The following is a 14,616-nucleotide window of genomic DNA, read 5'->3' on the forward strand; positions in this document are numbered from 1 at the left end:
GAGTTAAGGAAAAACACCCTACATTTTTGTGAAGTTTTTCTTAACTTTTTCCCAAATGCAGCATGCTCTAAGTTGAACATTTTTACAGTGTATGCCCATGTTCACACAACGTTTTTTCGGCTCTGTTTAAAATTACGTCCGTTATTTTAAGTCTAAAATAACGGATGTCATTTAGCAGCCATGCCTCCCCTTAGTGCAATGACTGGTGTTTGCACATTATTTCAGTTTGGGATTACTAATTGGCCGATGGATGCGGCTTAATTGAAAAGTCCATTAAATTTAATAGTAAAAACGGAGAAAGAAAGGTGAGAAAAGAAAAACTATGTGTGAACTACTAATAAAAACGTCCGCTGTTTGCAAAAGACGCCCGAAAATAATGATCATGTTCATTATTTTGATGTCCGCGGCAAAAACGTCCGTTATTCAATACATTGTGTGCATTGGACTTCCGTCTTCATATTGACTTCAATGCATTGCCATAGCAGTCAGTTAAATCGGGGGAAAATCGTTATTTTTTTTAAAAATATGAAAATCGGACGCCTTTTCATTAATTTTGACGTTGTGTGAACAAAGCCTATTTGTGTTATTTTTCTCCCTGTATTTTATTTTATTCTGCCTAAAAAGAATTTACTGTTTTTCTCATATTGCAAATCATGTGATTAAAGGGAATATGTCAGCTGTAAGTCATGTTCCAAACTGCTGTCACTGTTAGGTGCTGTTAGGTGCACACCTCTAAGTAAATCAGACAAATCTGAGGCTTCTGTACAACAGATCCAGAAATCTATACCAGCTCTGGAGCTGGTATAGATTTTCTCCTGCTAACAGGCATAAATCATGATAAATCTGGCACTGGATGAGGCCATGCCTCCACCCCACCCCACCTCCTTATCTGTCCATCAGGCGAGCAGGGTGTACATTGGTATAAAAGGTGCAGATTTTTGCGCAAACCGATCTTCTTGTGCAAAACCCTGGACCTTTTTGGCATTATAGGGGTACTATTGATAAATCTCTCCAAGGGTACCTTTTATACATCCAGCTGTGCTTCCAGAACATAGAAAAATGCTTTTATTCTCTGGTATATAGAGTCGAAGGGGCTTTCCAAAGCTCCTGATTAGCTTCAAGCTAGAATGTCCATATGTAAAAATATGTACATATGTAAAATAAGTATCCAATGTAAAGAAGGAAACTGGAGGGCACTCACCGTATTTTCATGCAAGCTTTATTTCATATGAAAACTTAAAAATTTCAGCAGGTACAAAAGTATCAGGCTCGGATGCCAACCACTCATCAGCGTGCGCGAAACACTGTAATAGCTGGTGCTGATGAGTGGTTGGCATCCGAGCCTGATACTTTTGTACCTGCTGAAATTTTTAAGTTTTCGTATGGAATAAAGCTTGCATGAATATACAGTGAGTGCCCTCCGCTTCTTTACATTGGATATTTACTGATGAGTGACTATATATTCAGGAGGAGCACCCCATTCAGCGTTTCATGTGTGTAACCTCATTTTGCTCCCCAATAGAAGCTGTGCCAAAAAGGCAGTGCCGGTACTGTTCCTAATATGTAGGAATATGTAAAATAAAATTTCAAATGTCAGTGTCCATAGTCTTCAGGTTATATTTTTAATTATACATTTGTTTTTGTTTACAAATTAGAAAATTTAATAAACAGTAATTTAATAAACAGTAAGCTAAAGTAATAAAAGAAAACTACACACACACACACACCAATAACATTTGTACTAAAAATATATTACTATATTATAACGATACTATGTTAAAAATCCAGTACATAAAATATAGCGTATTTCATTTCCACTAGCTTTCCGTATTGCATTAACCATCACAAGTAATTGAGCTAATATGCTTCTTCTGCTAGTCAATGTACCACACTACTTCAAGTAAATTGTTGTGCCAGGACTCATCTAAAACTTTCAGATTATTTTTTGACAAGTCTCCAAATTATTTGAGCATAATGCAGTGCCCCACAGTACATATCACCTACAATCTTTCTCCAGTAGTAGAACAGCAGTTCTCTCTAATAAGTATTGTATAACAGCTATGCAACCCATATCAAGTTCTCTTCAGCCTTTTCAGCGCCTGATCAGTGCTAGTTCAGTTTTCATTTCACCAATATGATCTTGTCACATATATGACATAGCATGTATGACTGGATTGTGTCTGGATTTGCCATATGGGTCTTTGTGGTTTGATCATGAGAGATATAATTATTAGAAAGGATTGCAACACAAGCATGCTCGAGTCCGATCGTTCAATACTTGAGTACCGGTGGCTGAAGAAGTTAGATGCAGCCCTAGGGAGTCCTGGAGAACATGGACAAAGCCTTTAGCTATATCCTTTATTTCCAGGTCTTAGAGCTGCATGCAATTTCTTTGGTCACTGGTATTGAAATGCCGAACAATCGGACTCTTGTATGCTCTTGCTATTTGCCCTAATCTTTTAAGTTAGCCTTTTCTCTAGAGGAGCCTAGTAATCTTTCATTCATGGATACTTTTATTTCACCCAACACCCAACACTACTGTGATCATGTTGTGGGGGAACCAGTAGGATAACACAATGAGCCTTTCAATATACAGTTTCCTCATTTTGTAGAAAGGTGTTAAAAGGGATCAACCACTATGGACTCTCAATTTGAAAATTTTTAAAAATTTTGTAGTAAAATGTAGAATCTCTCTCTCTCTCTCTCTCTCTCTCTCTATGTTACTGCATTTAAACCATCATCAGATTCTTTCACTTATTTCACATATATCTATATTGCATCCTTAAATAAATAGTCTTAACATTTTAAAAAATCATGTTTTCCTTCATCAATTTTGCTATTTAAAAAAAAAAAAAGCAACCGGGACTCCCATTTCTCTTGTTCATCCCTGAGATGTTTCTACAACCTGACTGCAGTCACCTAAAACTGGTGATGGGACAGGATTTAGGAAGACACATCCCTGTGTATATAAGGTCTCACTGGTGATAATATATAGAGCAATAACCAAGCAATGAGGAGGAAAAGAACTGCCTGTATAGCTCATAGACCGTTTCGAATGGAAGTACAGATCTCGAGAGAAAAAAATTCTGCCACACTAAAAGAATACAGTGGCCTCTGTAATTCTTAAATGGAAGAGGTTTCAAACAACCAGGACAACTACAGTGGGCTGCCCCACCAAATTAAGTAATCAGGGGATAAGGGCCTTGGTAAGAGAGGTGACCAAAAACTGGTTACTCTGGCTGAGCGTCAGAGGTCCTGTGTGCAGATGGAAGAAACTTCCAGGACGTCAACCATTACTGCAGCACTCCACCAATCTGTGCTTTATGGGGGTGGCCAGAAAGAATATAAGACACATAAAAACCTGCACTGAGTTTGCTTAGTACCTAAAAAAGTTCCAATTTTGGTAAATTATTAATGGTATCATACAAATCCTCCAGTATAAATCATTACCACAACAATTATGTAAACATTTGTCTTATGTAGGGAGAAATCCTTACGCTTTCTTCTCCCTTTGCTTACCTATAGATGCACATAAAATAGTAAATCTTTGCTAGGAAAAAAAAATTGGTAAGGCCATTTTATGTAAGCTGTATGTTACAATCTTTTCATACATGTGGCCCATCCTTTTGGTAATAAAATAGGTTATAACATGATGACAAAGTTATCATCTATCCATAGGACAGGGGGTTATTAGCTGATATGTATTGAGAGAGAATGGAAAGCCCTTGTATGGCAGCATGCATGGTTGGCTATCACTCCTTTTACTCTCTATGGGACTTCCAAAAATTGCCAATCATAGAACTAGGTTATGTTTGGAAGTCCCATAGACAGTAAATAAGGCAAGGAAGGAGCATAAGTGCACCACTCCAAGGGATAAGGGACTTCCATTTTGATCTGTGGGGGTCCAGGCAGTCTGATCAACTAGTTATCACCTATCCTATGGGCAGATGGTAACCTTAAATTTTGGAAATACCTCTTGGGGTTTTCCCTATTAAACATACTGATGAGCTATCCACAGGACAAGGCCTAAAGCATTGTCTTCGTTCACAGTGTAGTGGCAGTGATGTGTAACTGCAGTGCAGCTCCTGTTTAAATACGGTATACAGATGCTGAGCGGCAGAAATCAAGTTCGCCACAACACAGTGAAGGGAGACAACTGCTTCTGGACCCATTCATTGTGTAGTGTGGTTGTCAAACAGCTGATCAGTATTGGTGCCGGCTGTCGACACCCATCCAATGAGTGACCATTGAGCTCTACTGTGGATGGTATATCAGTATGTTTTGCCTGGAAAACCTCTTCAAGACCTAAACTTATAGCTGGTTATCACATTATGAAAAGTGTAAGAAAGGTGATTCGTACATTAGTTAGATAACTTGTCTTTAACTGAATAACTTGTTACTTTGTGAGATATTTTGTTACGTGATGGGAAGACAAGAGTATTACCCATAATGATTTATCAGGTTATTGCTGATTGTGCTGTTTGTGTCTTTAACGTAAAATGTGGAAACACATAATAAAATCTGAGCAGCAGCCCTGAACAATGTCACCTGATTCCTGTGGTATCAAAATAAAGTGGTACTTCTGTGCTATATAAAATTGTTGTGAACATAAAAACAAATTTCCATTGCATATTTATTATGAATAATCAGGAAAGAGTTGGATCAGGGGTCCATATATCTTTGGTCATTTACAGGCCAGGATTCTTGTTAGTTTATGGAACATGCCAGGACTTGTCGGCTTTAAGAAGCAGCATGCTATTCAGTTCTGCCAGATGTGACTGCAACCACAGGATCTCTTCTCATCTGTCAGAATGTCTGGGCTCATGCTTGATGGCAGTGATAATAGGAAAAAGTGATCACAATTTCCTTTTTTTTATTTGTTTAGTTTGGCAGAATTTAGAAAATATGAACTTTATTTTACCACTGTATTCTTTATGTTTTATCATAATTAATCTCTGTTTAGTTGCAAATGCAGCAAGGCTGAAAGTTCACACTCTGTGTTATTGTGTGGCATTAGACTATTCTACGACTACAAAAATCATGGGGGAAAAATGTGAGTTTATTTTGGTGCTTTGCAGGTGCTTTCTTTTTTGTTAAACAGTACTTCTGGGCAGTTGTCTTGGAATTACTTCCTTGGAAAACTTTTTTAATTCTTTTTTTTTTATTATTTTTTGCTGTTGCATGTTTTCTTATTGAAGGCAATGATGAAAATGTCAGAAAAAGACAAGACAAGCCATAAAAAACTAAACACCTGCTGCATGTGTGCGCTATGAAATAACAATAGCACAATGAGACTAATGCTACGTTTACACGAAACGATAATTTGCCCGATCGTACAAGTAACAATGTCGAAGTAATGATGTGTTTTTCATAACGATCGGCGTTTAGACAGTACGATATATCGTACGGAAAATTCGTTTTGCGATCGTTTTGCGATTGCTTAAGCCTATCTCACACATTGGTTAAATCGGGGAATGACTGTTCACACGGAACGATCTGCGATTTTTTGGCTGCGTTTACACGTACGATTATCGTTCAAATTCGATCGTTATCGTGCGAATTCACACGATAATTGTTTCGTGTAAACGCAGCACAAGGGTACAGCATATGAGTGGCTCTGCTTTAAGACTATGTCCATACAACATTTTGAGGCGAAAATATGGCCGTATTTTGACAATTATGGCTATAAATAGTGATTATGTTTTTATTTACGTCCTTAATTATCAAAATACAGCTGTATTTTCACCTCATAAAAAATTGTGTGAACATAGCTTTAGGCTAAATTTGCACATTTTTTTCAGTTTTTTTTTTTTTTTAAGAAAAAAATGTCATCTGTCATTTCCCTGTTCGGCCGCCTGTCATTGCAATTGTTGGTACATGATTCTAGACAGTAGCTGTTCTGTGACATAGTGAATTCTGAAGGATGGAAAAATATATTTATTGGCCTAGATATTTCAATCTGTCTCGTTTTACCCATAGCAAACCAATCACAGCTCAGCTTTCATCTTATCCACTTGTGTGTGCAAGATTATTAGAGAATCAAATGATTTCTACAATGACTGGGATAATATTTTGGTGTGATGCAATCTCACTTTAGTCTTGTGACTTCCTGTGAACGCCCGATTAGCCAACGACTAAAGGCCCTATTCCACCAACAGATCTGACGACAGATTATCTGCCAAAGATTTGAAGCCAAACCCAGAAACAGACTATAATCAGAGAACAGGTCATAAAGGAAAGACTGGATTTCTCCTCTTTTCAAATCCACTCCTGGGTTTGGCTTGAAATCTTTGGCAGATAATCTGTCGTCAGATCTGTTGGTGGAATAGGGCTCTAACTCCATAGTATTATGAAACAGAACACACCACAAATGAATGGCTCTATTTGAATTTACAAGATTCAGCGTTTTATCTCTTTCCTTGAGAGTGGTGATTTCCCCTCTTCTTTATGATGCCCTATAGGATTGCAGCATCTTATTGGTACGGGGAAGCAGCACTTGCTGAGTCAGTGACTCATTTCCTTTTCTGAAAGACTCTGTTATCCTCTGAAAGTGCAATTAGCAGCTTCCCAAAGGTTTAGACAGCACAAGCCTGAGAAATCACTTTGCATCAAGACAGAGAGAGTCGTGCAGCGGCTACAGAACAATAAGAAATGGAAATTGCTAAGTGGTTTCTGTTAAAGTCGACCTATGTTTTTTGTAGAGGTTTATGCGATCCAATTATAAAAAAAAACATTGCCACTATCTGCTAATTATAGCTTAATGGATATGAAGAAATTGCATTGATCACCTATGGTCAGCAATCACACAGAAAACGTCTAACTCACATGCCAACACAAGTTATGTGTAATAAAGTTAGTAGCATGCCACGCATTAGTCAAGATTATTATTTAAAGGGATTATCTATGTTTTCGCAAAAGAGGTTTCACTGCACCATTTTATTAAAAGGATCCCCAAAGCTAAGCTGATCATGGACTGTCCAACTGGTGTGCCCCCTAGTGATTGGCTGGTGTATACGGGGAAACTGACAGCCCTTTGAAATCAATTGCCATACTAGTATAGCACATATGCACTGTGTTTTCCTAAGGGTGGATTCAGACTGAGGAATTCTCGTGGAAAATGTCCGCGGAATTCCGCCAGCTGTCCGCCCGCACGGGCACGCGCTTTTCCGCTGGCTCCACAGACACCATTCTATGGGCCGGCGTATTCCGCGATCTGCTGAAAGAAGTGACATGACACTTCTTTCAGCATATAGTGGAATATGCCTGCCCATAGAATGGTGTCTATGGGGCCGGCGGAGAGGCGCCCAGATGTGCGGGCGGACAACTGACGGAATTCTGCGGACATTTTCCGCGAGAATTCCTCAGTCAGTCTGAACCCACCCTAGGAGAGAAATAGCTTTTTGTACCAAATTTCTTACCTAGCTTATAAATATCAGTCATGAATGAAGAAGTCCTTTCTATTTAAGGGGATTTCCACAATTTTTACAGTGATGTCCTATATTCAGGATGATTCACTTCAATGGGAGTTAATTGCAGTAACCCTGCATGGCCATTAACCAATGAGTGGTGCCATCTGCTTCTTGCCCTATTCATTGTTTATATGCCAGAGCCACCACTGTGCTTAACAGCCTATTGGCAAGGGTGCTGGCACCCAACCAGTTAGACATTGATGGTCTATTCTGATGATAGGACATGAATTTATAAGTTCCGGAAAACCTTAGAATAGCAACTCAAAATGGGCTTGTAACCCAAACAACCACTTAAAGCATGGTATTGAGATGGGAATAAATACTTCTTACCCCAGCAACACTGTATCCCCAATGCAAAAAGTCCAATGTAAATTAAGTGAAGAATAAGATAGAAAAAAAGAATCTTAAAATATGTCACTCAGCCAATAGGGCGGGAGCCTTATTGAAAAAAACAACAACTATAATTCTCATCACAACCAAATGTCTGTATGAAGCTCTCTCACAGACATGTCCTGGAAATCACATTAACAGAAATAAGAAGTTATCATCCATTCTGGTGCTATGCACTACATGTTGCAGCATGAACAATGCCAATTTTTTTTAGGGTATGAGAAGGCCATTTAGCCAAACTTCTTCTTCCTGGCTCTGTGTAGGAATCCATATTACCTGTAATAGTATCAAAATGATACTAGCAGTTTTGCTGTCAAACTGGATGAAAAGCAACAGACAGTAGAATCATGAAAAGCAGTTTTCTATTGTGAAAGCTATTCATTTTTGGTGCATGTTTTTGCAGGCTTAGATATGAAATGTTTCATTGTCAGAGATTGTCACCTGGCTCATGTACAAAGCATTTTAATAGTGATATGATTGGGACAAGTGTCAGAAAATTCTCCAGAAACTCGCTTCTTTGGTTTGTGCACTAATTAAAAAAAAGAAATTAAATAAATCTATATTGATTTTTCAGGCCACCTGGATTTATGGGACCACCTGAACTGCACAGCTAAAATCCATTGTATGTGCTTTTCACCATTTCATTCAGCTTGGTTAGAAAAATGAGCTAAACCCCTTTTAGTGAGCCGAGAATTATCCAGTGTATAATGCTAACATAATGTCAGAAGAGTTAATGGCAGATGTGGTTGTAAAAATGTTCTGTATTTTCAGACAACCTTTAATTAAGATACTTTGTGTGTCGCACCGACCAAATAATATGCTGTCACTTGGATGCTGTCAGAGGGAAAAAAAAGTGCACAAAGCTTCCAAAATCAGCCTCTTATTTTTGTCTTCAGCTGAATTGGGAAGCCGAGGCTGTCACAAGAAATGTCTATAGCAAAACAACCAAATTAACAATATGCACAAAGGATTGTTTCCAGATTCATGAAAAATTCTTCAATTACTCATCATATTCAATTGTCACAAAACCTACAAACCAGATGCTCTAGCAAATGTATGTAAGATCCTTGCTGAGATTTAAAAGGATAAATATTGTGGCGGTATTCATTTTGTGGGTTGATCGGTCAATTTACAAGGTGGCTTGAGTTCAGACCAGGGATAGACATAAACAGTGGGTCTATGTAAAGTGTAAGCTAAAATTACTTTATATACACTAATTTATATCAGCATAGCTTAAAGCAAAACCATTAGAGTTTATCTCATATTCTGCCCTATCTGAGGGCAGAATATGAGGGGGAGAAGCCATGCTCTATGATACATATGGTTATTTGAAGTGACACATGATTTCCAAGTAAAAGATCTTTGTCAGACTACAAGAGGAAAGTATGGCAGCCCAGCTGTGATTTTCTCTATTCGCATCTATCCAATCTTCCCCTTCATGGAGACTTTCTCCCATTTCCATACCTCTTTGTTGGCCTCTCTAAGGGTGGGTTCCCACTACAGAATCTGTGCAAATAAATTCCATTGGATTCTGTGCTCATGGCCGCGCGCCTCTCCGCTCATGCCATAGACATCATTCTATGCACTGGCGGAATCGGACCGCCCATAGAATGGTGTCTATGGAGCCGGCGAAAAGGCGCACGGCCGTGAGCGCATACTAGTGAAGGAATCTGCCGGAATTTATCCGCGTGGATTCTGTTGTGTAAACCCACCCTAACACAGGAAGAAAGGAGAAGAAGAGCAGAAGCAGCAGCAGGACATCCAAATTTTGTGAAGGAGTTACAAAGCAGCAAAATTGTATACCTGAAGGCTAGAATGTTGGCTAATTTCGCATTTAGGAAGTAAATGAAAAACTAAAACATTTCAGTGTAAAGTACAAACATGGAGAGAAAGGAGCTGCTGCACCTCACACCTATGGCTGACACTAGAGCCTCTCGGCTACATTTAAAAACTAACGCCAGGATGTTGGTATATAATTTGATCAAACCATATTGCCTCATGTACCACGTGCGGGTCCCCTGGCCCACATGAGTCCCTACACAAAATCAACACTGTTTTGGTCAGCGGCTGCCAACCCTGCATAGCACTGGGGGGGGGGGCAGAACAGCCTTGCAACCCCACTGTCACAGGACCAAACCCACTGCCCCCCCCCCCCCCCACAGACACAGCCAGTAGAGAAGGCGGCTGCCAAGCAACACGAGTGTGAACAAAATGTTACTACTCACCACTACACCAGCAGGTAGAATGGGAGAAAGAGGAGGTAAGCACAGGTGCTTCACGCTAATTGTAGTCACATGGGTCTTACAAGGGAGGAGTGCTAGCTACTCAGAAAGTGGAGAAAAGTAAAATATTAACATGGAGAGAAAGGAGCTGCTGCACCTCACACCTATGGTTGGCACTATTGCCTCTCGACTGCATTTAAAAACCAACACCAGGATGTTGGTTGTTGCCGTTTGCTTTGCGGGGTTGGCGGTTGCTGTAGGGACTCATGTGGGCCATGGGACCTGCACGTGGTACATAAGGCAAAATGGTTTAATTAAATTATAAAAAAGTGACATGATGACGGAATCCGCCAGAGCATAGAATGGAGTCTATGTGACGGGTGAAACTTTAAGTGGGAGTGCAGGGGAGTGAGCAACGGATTTTGCATGGAGTTTTCCTCGATAATTACTCCGTGTGCATAATATCCTTATGCTGCATGGCTCCCTACAATGAAGATGCATGGCTTTTATGTGCTATAGTACAGGCACTGTTGAGTGCTGCATATAAGAACATATTTTCTGCTTGGAGAAATGCTCTGTTTATATGAGATTCGATCGAGCATGCAATAATTTATTTTTCTATTATCTATGACAGAAAAAGGCACTAGTTCACTAGTCACTATATTTCACTATGGAAATCAGAGACATGCAGAGGTACAGTAAGAGTGAATGCACTTGTATGGTTACCAAAGTATGGCTCCAACTGGGGATCCTTGCTAAAAGTTTGGTTGGGTGTTGCATGTGCCTTTATTAATCTGTAACATTTTGTTCTGTCTGCACTATTTGGAGCTATGTTTTATGCTGCAATATGTCTTATACTGCATCTGTGTTATGTACCAAGCAGGGCTTAAAGCAGAAGGGTAAGGGTTAGCACAAACACAAAACTGCAGGATCTTGCTATAATAGAAGTGGACAGAATCTGAATCTGTATGCAAGATAGAAACAGGGAGACATTTATTCTGTGGTGGCCAAGCTAAACAAATACCATATAGCTTTTACCTAAGTGGGCTTCTGGTTAGGCTTAGTGGCTATAATATCATGAACCTACAGATCTGCGCCCTACCATTGGAAATTGCAGTACTATTGACAAATGTATTGAATGTCCCTGATCATGAGACAAGCAAATGTGTTTGTCTGTCTCTGAACTACAGAAGCAAACAAATTGAAACTTCTTGGCAATGAGCTCTTCTGTAAAAGGAACTATAGACCTATGTTACAGTCAGTTTGTTGCTTGTTCCATAGCGAAACAACAGGACTAGTAAATAGGGCAAATGTACAAGAAAGTTATCCACCAATGTCTGAGTCTAAGTGCACATTATCATCAATGGCACCCCACATACCATCAGCCAGAATACACCCAGTGGGCTACTGATACCATCCTATCAAATTGCTCTCCATTCATCACTGCACTGGCCCAAGGAGTGTGGGAGCTCTGGTTGAAGCACTTTGACAGTTATGGCATGGGTCACATCATAGCTAGAGCACTGTAAGGGCCAGTTCACACGGAGCAAAAGAGGCAGAATTCTGCGCTGGAACTCTCTGCTGCGGAATCCTGGCTGCCTCACTGTGACACTGTTTCTCCAGGGGAGAGCTCATGCACCTCCGCTTCCATCGTTCTCCTCTCAAAGAATTGACATGTCAATTCTTTGAGCGGAGATCCGCAGAGAGCAGAGCTGCGCGAGATGCCTTTTACCATCTGTATTCCCCCCGGCTTGTGCATGTCTCCTGATATAGTACAACTAGATCATTAAAGGGGTTCTATGGCTCATAAATATAAGTGGCAAACAAAAACCAGATTCAACTAGATATAAAAGAGCATTTGTTATTCGTACCTCAAACAATTGCAGAACACAAAAACAACTTGCTAGTTCGCAGCCTTGTCTTCTGGAGGTTAACATACACTAATAGCACAGAACAATAAACTCGCTAGTTCTGAAGCTCTTTTCACAATAGACCTGTCTACATGAATTATCATCTGCTGACTCACTATTATATCAAGTATCGAGAAGCTATATGTCAGGCTGCTTATTTATTTTGGATAATTATACTATTAACATCCAAATGAACTTTAAATGAATGAGATGGATATGGAGTAATACTTGGTTTTAAATATAATCATTATTTCTTTCTGTTATGTAGCGCAGACATATTTATCGTTTACATTGTTCACTTTGAGCAACCATTTATGTTGTCATAAGAGTCCCCATTATGTATAGACAAACTAGGATCTTGCAGCGGTCCTAGACACTTATAATTGAGGTGCTTCTTGGTGAGCTTTTAAAGTACATTAGCGGCGACTGTCGTTGCCTGTTAGGGTATTTGGCATGTAGCTTATTCCAATGTCTTTTTGCTTTTGTTGTTAGTTAAAGGAGAAGTCCGGCCAAAATAAATTTTTTATATGTTATGTTATTATATGTTATTTCCCTTAATTTAGTGTATCAGGAAGTGTTAAAATTATCTCTGAAGCAGTGACGTCACGATGAATGGTGTAATTCCTATGGAGTGTCCAGCATGGGGCGCACTATATATAGAAGTCAATGAGTACCATTGACTTCTATATATAGTGCGCCCCTGCTGGACACTCCATTGGAATTACAATGGATGTGTATGTAAATGTAATATACAGTGTTTTTGATTGAATACATTTATGAAATACTTTGGGGAGCAAGTGTCCTTGCTCCCCAAAGTATTCCATAAATGTAAGCAATCAGTACATAACAGTAAGCCCGCCGAACCGCCGCCGCCCGCCCGTTGCTGCCTCCGTTACCGCACGCCCGCCGCTCTGGACTACACTCAACTACTACTCTCCCCACATGCTCATAGCATGAGCAGGTGATGGGAGAGTAGTAGCTGGGTTATATCTCCGAGATCGCCTCCGCCGCTGATGCCGTGCAGGGGTGCCGCTCATCACTGCAGCCATCATCCCCCTCCTGCTGCTTCCTTACACTATCTGATGGCTGACTCCCCGCCCGGCCGCCGGCACGTGTGATCGGAGAGTGGCGGCCGGGCAGGCGGGGAGTCAGCCATCAGTGTAAGGAAGCAGCAGGAGGGGGGAGCGGAGGGAGATGATGGCTGCAGTGATGAGCGGCTCCCCTGCACGGCAGCATCAGCAGCGGCGGCGGCGATCTCAGCAATATAACCCGGCTACTACTCTCCCATCACCTGCGCATGCTATGAGCAGGTGGGGAGAGTAGTAGTTGAGTGTAGTCCAGAGCGTCGGGCGTTTGGTAGTGGCGGCAGCGGCAGGTGGCGGCGGTTCGGCGGGCTTATTGTTATGTACTGATTGCTTACCCAAAGTATTTCATAAATGTATTCAATCAAAAACACTGTATATTACATTTACATACACATCCATTGTAATTCCAATGGAGTGTCCAGCAGGGGCGCACTATATATAGAAGTCAATGGTACTCATTGACTTCTATATATAGTGCGCCCCATGCTGGACACTCCATAGGAATTACACCATTTGTCGTGACATCACTGCTTCAGAGATAATTCTAACACTTCCTGATACACTAAATTAAGGGAAATAGCAGTATATGAGCATTTCCCATAATTAATGTACATTAGAAAATTGTATAACTTTCCATCAGTAATAACATATAAAAAATTAATTTTGGCCAGACTTCTCCTTTAATGGGAAATGCTACTTGTGAGCTTTCCTTTACAGCAGCTCTCCAGTGTGATGACCCTGCAAATAGAACCATAGGTTACACCTTCTTAGATCTAAATGGATATTGTGTATGGAAAAACAGTGAGTGATTGGGATTAACTGCTGTCCAAACTGTACAAGTTTTTGGAAAATGCAGTTCTCTCTGAACCAACCTTCTATCTATGACAGGTTATTTGCGCTGTCTTATTGGCCTTGGATCTGGTGGTGAAATACTGAAGCTTACAGGAGGAAGATGGATATTCCATTACAAAGAGGAACAATCTCTGGCAGCCAGTGGCCCTGTGCCAGGACGTCTCATCACTTCTAGTGAAGCTACTTATGGTCCTGCACGTGATCTCTTCCCGGGACACAGATCTTCTATTACTGGACATAGGACATTTGTAAGAAGTATTTTTCTTTACATTTGTATTTGCTATCCTTTAAGTTCTTTTTTGCTAGTTCCAAACGTTCTGTTTTGTCATTGTTATAATATGCATTGGAGAAACAGATGATACTGCAGTTATAACCTACTGCAGTGTAAAACTGATACTGCTGGAGAGATTTAAAACTTTTTGAGGGATGATTGGTACAATCCAATGCAGTGTTGCGGACACCTTACCTTTTTAAGAAGTTTTTATTTAGGACAATAAACTTGTATTCAACTAATTTCCATCACACATCAAAGTTAGGCTTTTTTTTTTGCATATATAGCACCTACATATTTTATCCAACCATCCCAGTCCCCAGTGGAGTATCATATTGGGGCTTCACACTGGAAGAAATTACCCTAAGGGTCCCAACCTCCATCTATTTGAAAAATGCATGTCCACTTTTTATTGCA

At 40.2% G+C, this 14,616-nt stretch overlaps 1 long non-coding RNA gene across 1 annotated transcript in view; it reads left to right on the forward strand.

Moving 5' to 3' along the window:
- The window catches only part of LOC138779656 (uncharacterized), a 113,881-nt gene extending 99,724 nt beyond the window's left edge, over window positions 1-14,157 (forward strand). Inside the window, exon 3 of the long non-coding RNA XR_011361118.1 lies at window positions 13,965-14,157. This is a non-coding gene — a long non-coding RNA (uncharacterized lncRNA). The remainder of the gene's footprint in view (window positions 1-13,964) is intronic.
- The last annotated feature ends 459 nt before the right edge of the window (window positions 14,158-14,616 follow it).

Source organism: Dendropsophus ebraccatus, chromosome 1, assembly GCF_027789765.1.
Source record: "Dendropsophus ebraccatus isolate aDenEbr1 chromosome 1, aDenEbr1.pat, whole genome shotgun sequence".
Lineage (NCBI taxonomy): Eukaryota > Metazoa > Chordata > Amphibia > Anura > Hylidae > Dendropsophus > Dendropsophus ebraccatus.